A 7,592-nucleotide genomic window follows, 5' to 3' on the forward strand; every position below is an offset into this window, starting at 1 on the left:
TGTGTACATACGTGCATCCGTCAAGAGTGCGCCTGTGTGTGTTAGCATATGGCGTACGTCTGGGTGCGTTATAGGCTGCAAAAAGTCATCAATTATCCTGTATCTTCGAGTTTCACTGAAAGGCAGCTTCCCTACTATTTATGACTCTGAATAGTCCACGTTGAACCCAAATGTTACGGATGAAATGCTTGGGGAGCCTCTGAACTTCGAATAGACAGTCGGAGAATCTGGATTCGTGCTACCGCTGCAGAACTAAAACACAAAGACACATGCTAACTGTCAGGGAGGGATCGATGGCTTCTTTTCTTCTCTCTTTTAGTGAGTTTCGGTTTGGTTTGGTTCCCGATTTGACATGTGTTTTTGCATTCAATCAGGTCTAGGTAGAGGCGAGTCAATTCGAATCAAAAATCTTTATTGTCCCACAAACACCTCTCGAAATGCTAGACTAGGATTTTCTTTTTGAGACTAAGTTCAAGTCAATTCTTAACCATTGCACTGATACAGGGTCAGCTCTTATTTAATCCCCTTGATGGTTTCAGGTTAGAACTCAGTTATGGTCATCTGTTCCTAGATCTGTGGTTCAGGGACAACTTCTACCTCCTTGAACCTTCAGTGTCCATTTTCCTCTGCACTCCGGGCACATATATGAAAAGTTGTGACCCTAACCCTAGAGTGCTGATCTAGGATCAGGTTCTCCCTGTCCATATAATCTCAATCATTATGATTTTAAAATGAAAAACTGATCCATGATCAGTACCGCTACTCTGAATCGTCTGGTGGTTTTGTAATGATAGCAGCTTTCCAAGCAGGTGAAAAGTTCCCTGGTTACATCACTTCACTGCTCTCCATGTAAATGAACGCCTGGACCAAGAGAAACACTAACACCCGATCAATTCTGGAGTTCTATTTCCATTATTGAATGTAAATCAAAATGTGTAAGTGTGTTTGGAGTCCAAGCCCAACTATTAGGTGTCATGCCTAAGGCCTTAGTAAGGATGGTAGTGATATTTAGCAGGGAGAATGGCTGGTAAATATGTGTGTGTGTGTGTGTGTCTATTTTCTTTCTGTGTCATAGTGTATAAAGAATGTGTTTGTGTGTGTGTGTGTGTGTGTCTCCATGTGGCTCTGCACAAACTAATGTGTGTGTGTGTCTTTGTTATAGGTTGGTGGTTCGTCAGTACAGCCGAGGAGCAGGGTTGGGTGCCGGCCACATACCTGGACTCACAGAACGGCACTAGAGATGACCTGGAACTTAGCACCGTCAGGACAGGAGAAGGTAACACACACACACACCAGCCATTCTCCCTGCTAAATATCCCTACCATCATTACTAAGGCCTTAGGTAACACACACACACCAGCCATTCTCCCTGCCCTAAATATCAATGGCTGCGTGCTAGTGTCATGTTTTACTAGATAGTGCCCCTAGGCGCCTTTACTTGTTTTATGACAGCACACGGCCATTAGGCTGCCCCTTAGCCTATATATCAGCCGCCAGGGAGAATTCCTACATACTGGATTGGCTGTGGTTGTGTTGACCTAAAGGCCGTAGTATATGAGGAGTAGGCGCTACTTTAGGTAACATTCACAAGCCAAAGGCAGACAACGCGGCATTCTCCCTGCCTAATAGCATGGCTACTTGGCGCCACTGCTGCCTGAGACCGCACCCCTCTGGACATCTATTAGTTGTGCCTTAGTTAGGCTTAAACAGAGCCCTACACATGTCAAACAATTCAGCCGAGTTGGCTCTTCGCTTTGATCCTTTTTAAAATCAGGGGAAGCAATGGCTTGACGTCTGGGTCTTACCTAAGGCCTAGTAAGAGTTACTCTAACGGTAACACACCACCAGCGCCGTTTCTCCCCTGCCGTCAGCTAAATAGTCAGCCCGCCTCAACGGCGATGCAATGCAGTGGGGTTGAAACCTGGAAAGCGCGCTCCTATAGTAATCGAGAGGCGGCGGTAGTGCTCTTTAGCAAGTAGGGAGAAGAGAATGAGCGTTAACACGACGACACTTCGATCCAGCCATTCTCCGCTCCTTACCGTTCCCTCGCTAAATAGCCCTTACCATCATTACTAAGGCTCTCTACGTCGGTATGGTAACACTGTAACACACCAGCTCATGCTTTCTCCTGCATAAATTTAGCACTCACCCTCTTTACTAGGCCTTTGTACCTGGCCACCTAGGAGGCGTGTTACACTTAAGGCTAACACACCATTGCACGATCTCTGCGGCGAGACTATGGCTGGGCTTGCTATTAAGTAGCACCCTACCCTTCACAATTCCACTAAGCCTAGAACTATAGGAAAACGCACACACACAGCCACGATTTCCACCTGCCTAAATCGCACATACCCTCATTACTCAAGGCCTATAAAGGTAACACACCACCAGCCATAATCTCCCTGCTAAAATAGCCACCCTCATACATAAAGGCCTTAGGTAACACACACAACACCAGGCCCAATTAAATTCCAACAATTAGACAATAAACTCAGCCCCACCAATCCACAACCAAAACCTACCATCATTTACTTAACGGCCTTAAACCCCACCCAAAACCGGTACACACACACACACCAGCCTTCTCCCTGCTACATAGCACAACATCACATCATTACCTACGCCATTAAGCACTGCCAACCTTACCGTGAATAGAAATGAACAAAAAAAAAAAAAAAATTGAAAGAACAGACAAAAAGGAACACATCAAAAAAAGAGGACCAGTAGTCGAGCGGAAACAGCACTGTAACAAACAGCCCGGAATGCCCTTTGTTCAAATATACAGGGTTTGCATCAGCGCTGGATATTTTGGCACCAGAGGAAATTCCTTCACTACTCTTTCAAGGAGTTTGTCTTGACCTCTCTTTTTTGCAATAATCGTTTAGGTCTGACTGTTTGAGGGCATATTCATCACTTAGAGAATACTCCCTCTTCCTTTTGGTTGCTTCGGGGCGATGACACTGAATCGCCTTAGCTGTGTGTTACACCAGCAGGCAGACTGCACAAACAGACATACACACCACACAGACATTACACACACACCACACACACACACCCCACACACGCAGACATAGCCACATTACACTCCCCCACAGTCTAAAGTCATATTACCTTGTTTCTCCATCAAGTTTTCAGTAACCCATGGAAACTACCTGGTATAGTGTAATCATTTATGACCGTAATGCTTTGCTGTGTCATAGACTGCCCACCGAGGGTATGCTAAGGCCTTCCCTGTCTCTCATTTAAGACACATTGTTTTATTTTTTGATCCTTTTCCACCCCGGGCGGCTGGCCCCCCATGGCACTCGTTACACTGTAAACTGGCACCCACATCCCAGGCATATGATGACAGGTCTGCTGCCAGCATGCCGTGGCCCCCAGCCTCCCCTTAATCCAGACTGCAGTTAACTCACAGAAGACGAGAGGAGAGAGCGAGAGAGAGAGAGAGAGACGAGAGAAGAGACGCTCAGACGAGAGAGAGAGATGACGCAGAGAAGAGCGGAGAGAACGGAGAGGAGAGAGGAGAGAGAGGATGAGAGGATGAGAGAGAGAGTGCGTGCAGGGGGAAGAAGGAGAGTACGGAGAAGGAGTACCGAGATCACGAGACGAGAGAGAGATGGTAGCTGGACCTGGAAATACCTAGGGATCTGGGTCAGACACTCGCAGAGAGGAAATGCAGACACACACACAAACACACATCCCTCCCATCCCGCAAAACACTCCTCTATCAACACCTTCCCCATTAGAGCCTGCCTACTCAGTTTTCACACACCACTGCATATCTCATATCTCTGGTAACTACCCTGTCTCCCCCCCCCCCTCATACTCATTAAGCCCCAGTCTGCTGTCATATAAACCAATAGCAGACTGTAGCTAGCTCACTGAGGAGGAACGACAGGGCCTGGTAGGTCTGGTCTATTGGAATTACCCTGAAATAACGTCTGCCTTTGTGGCTGTCCCCAATCTGATATTTCAATTAGGAGGTCAATGGGAGACGGAGAGAGAGAGAGAGAGAGAGATGAGAGTCATTTGATTCTGTCCTCCTCTCCTCACTCCTCCGTTTCTCCCGCCTCCTCTTCCCTCCATTATGAAGGGAGAGATGACAGTAATTTCGTTCTGTTCTCCATCCTCATCACTCGTTCCTCCGTTCTGAAAGTCTGGTTTATGTCCCCCTAGGGAATGCGTTAAGGAAGGGAGGATAACTGCGAYTCATCAGAAAGCAACGAGTTGGACAGTATCACATAGGGCTGTTTTACTTTACTGTAAGTCAGTGGTGTTGCAAGAGTGGACCCTGCTTATYAGGGTGACTGGAARGGYACAGTTTACCAGAGGACTTAGCWAGCTGTTACGGTAGSCTAACAGGCTAACATGGAGATTTACRCTTATCTATTTTCTCCRATACAGTTGCTAGAAAACCTATTAGCGACACATTGGACACAGATGTAGTTTGCTGGGCAATCTTAAACCATGTGTACAGTATGCTAGGGGCTAGTATGATACTATGCCACACAGATGTAGCATGTCCCAGATACACACAACGTTATGTATGGGGACTGGCCTTCTTGAATACAGAATACGTCGTGGTGAGAACCTTGAAGACCAACAGATTTCAGTATTCTAGACACACTAGATTGGATGATACTGTATAATACATCAAGTCATCATTGCTATAGAAATATAATTAATAGAACAGGCTTGGATCTCTAACCCTGGCATTTTGTAATGAATAGAGACACCCTTTCTATACATTATATTTCTATGATACATCATGTCATCATTGTCATAGAGATTGAATGAATAGAACAGGCTTGGAAGAGCTAACCCTGGTAATTTGTAATGAATGGAGACACCCTTTCTATTCATTCTATTTATATGATCATTGCTTCCTCTTTTAATGTGGGGCTTGTTCTCTTTCGGTCTTTCGGTGACAGACGATGTGGAGGATAGCTCCTCTGGGCAGTTGTCTCTCGTAAGGAAATATCTCTGTGTTTATGACCTCGTTCTCTCTGTCCTCAGGATATCTGTGATTCCACTCTTCCTTTATAKTGTCAGCACAACTCAGTCCCCAGAAATACTCACCCTTCAAGAAGTTTAGCTGCTTGACTGTGAAACGTGCGCGTGAACTCATTATCATGACAACAATGAATATCAATTCTTTCTGCAAAACCATTTGCTAATACGCTATTACAAATCATGTCATTTACTATGCATAGCTTAAAATGGACACCGTTTATTTGCTGGCTTTCCATGTCATGTTTTCACCATCCTACTAACTAACGCTGGCTTTTTGCCTTCTTTCATTTTGTAATACGCTTCTTAAGTTCATGTTTCTTTGTTTTTCTTTGGTTTCTCCGTCCGTCCCGTCATCAGTTACTAAGAGACGCAAGGCTCATCTGAAGAGACTGGACCGCAGATGGACCTTGGGGGGCATAGTGAACCGCCAGCAGAGTCGAGGTGAACACACAGTCAACACACACAGACGCACACACAAACACACACAAACACACACACACAAACACACACACACAAACACACACACACACACACACACACAAGCACAGAGACACTCTCAAGTGGCCTCTGTCAGAACCACACACATACACACTCCTTCCTTCATCGTAAGAAAACTCATTTACATGCATGACAGTCAGCCAACAACAACTCCCGCTTAACGCCAACATCACAAACAGCACATTGGGTGGTCGTGTAGATTTCAGCTCCCGGAGTTACATTTACCACACTTTTCTCTACTTTTAGAAAGATCATTATTTCTTCATTTTGCTCTGCGTAACAGAATCATGTACTAACATGAAACAGATTAGATAATGAGGGGTATCTGATTCAGACAGCACAACAGTAACAACCTTGATGGCCAATAGCTGTTCTTAACATTACTGTGTGCAGTGCTACTTCATGTACTTATACAACTCCCTCCAGGGTCAGAACCATTCGATTTTAATGACTGAGTTTTTACTGAACATTTATTGGTAAAGATATGTTCTCACACTCTTGAATGTATCACGTTGCCAAGCTCCCCTGGCCACTGCAATACTGGAATACGTCTCTAATTGGCTCATTCATCCCCCTCCTCTCCCCTGTAACTATTCCCCAGGTCGTTGCTGCAAATGAGAACGTGTTCTCAGTCAACTTACCTGGTAAAATAATGGTAAAATAAAAAATAAATAAAATGGAGAGTTGCTGTTGAGTCATAATGAATTCTCTTTGATGGACCCAGACAGACATGAGCCTATGTCTCATATTGTCTAGTATTTAATCTGGTCCAAGGTCAGCTTTGCATTTATCCTCTAATGGTTATGGTTGGAATCTGGGGAAGATAAGCTGATCCAAGATCTGTGGCTATTAAAAGGCTACTTCTACTCATATTTGATCAAAAAAGTCGTCACTATATTGAAGGATGAAGTTGCTATATACGCTGATTGAAGGTCAGTTAGATGTTCTCTGTCATTGATATAGATAGGATTTGGGGAGGCTGATCCTAGATCGGTGTCTGTGGCCTACTCCTACCTAGAGCCAGAGTCATTTCTCATCCCTCTAATAAGACCAGGAGAGATCAGCCATCTGGTTTTAGGATTAGTTTTAACCCACTCACTCCACCTGGCTCTGTCTTGTGTCTGTTTGTTTACTGAAACTGACCTGGGACTCATATAACTTCCCAGGCTCCCAATAACATACATGGGGCGTGACTCACCTGGTATAGCTTAACTCTGATCCCAGACCAGTCAAAGAGACAATCAACATAAGTGATTCAACAGAGCTGATCCAACACAGGGGGAACTTGTGTCAGATGGTATGAGTTAGTGCCTGTGTTGATGAATTTTATACAGGCCTGCGATGACCTATATACTTTCGGGCCAGGAGTTTTTCCTAACCACATGACCTGACCAGGAAAAACTKCACTTCCTAGTTGCAGTCTTACTAATCTATAACATYGGACATCGTTTTTCCTATTCAGATGCTCAGGAAAACCCACAGGTCCTATTTATACTGCACAGGAGAAAAAATACTAGTTCAATGTAAGCCAACGATTTCCATGTGATGACTACATCCAGCTCTTTGGACGCTTTTGGTGAATGTACTAATATGGGATGCCAGAGCCTCGCCATAGTCTCCAGCCAGAGCTGAGCGAAGCATTTACAGTTAGGTAGCTAGCTCTCTCAGAGGAGTAGCAGCAGGAGGAATGGGCTGGCTGGAATAGGCTGGTGGAAAGTGTGAAGTGGGGCAGTAGCCCATACTGAAGCCTGGCTTTAATCACAGGCAGGAGCCTATAACAGTGGATGGATCCACTTCTGTGTGTGTGAGCTAGAGGTCGACCGATTATGATTTTTCAACGCCGATACCGATTATTGGAGGACCAAAAAAGCCGATACCGAGTAATCGGTCGATTTTTATATATATATATTTGTGATAATGACAATTACAACAATACTGAATGAATACTTTTATTTTAACTTAATAAATAAATAAAAATCAATTTAGTCTCAAATAAATAATGAAACATGTTCAATTTGGTTTAAATAATGCAAAAACACAGTGGTGGAGAAGAAAGTAAAAGTGCAATATGTGCCATGTAA

At 44.4% G+C, this 7,592-nt stretch overlaps 1 pseudogene; it reads left to right on the forward strand.

The window, feature by feature from the left end:
- Positions 1-1,137: 1,137 nt before the first annotated feature.
- The window catches only part of LOC112071574 (SH3 and PX domain-containing protein 2A-like), a 24,348-nt pseudogene continuing 17,893 nt past the window's right edge, over positions 1,138-7,592 (forward strand).

This window comes from Salvelinus sp. IW2-2015, unplaced genomic scaffold (genome assembly GCF_002910315.2).
Source record: "Salvelinus sp. IW2-2015 unplaced genomic scaffold, ASM291031v2 Un_scaffold1646, whole genome shotgun sequence".
Classification (NCBI taxonomy): domain Eukaryota; kingdom Metazoa; phylum Chordata; class Actinopteri; order Salmoniformes; family Salmonidae; genus Salvelinus; species Salvelinus sp. IW2-2015.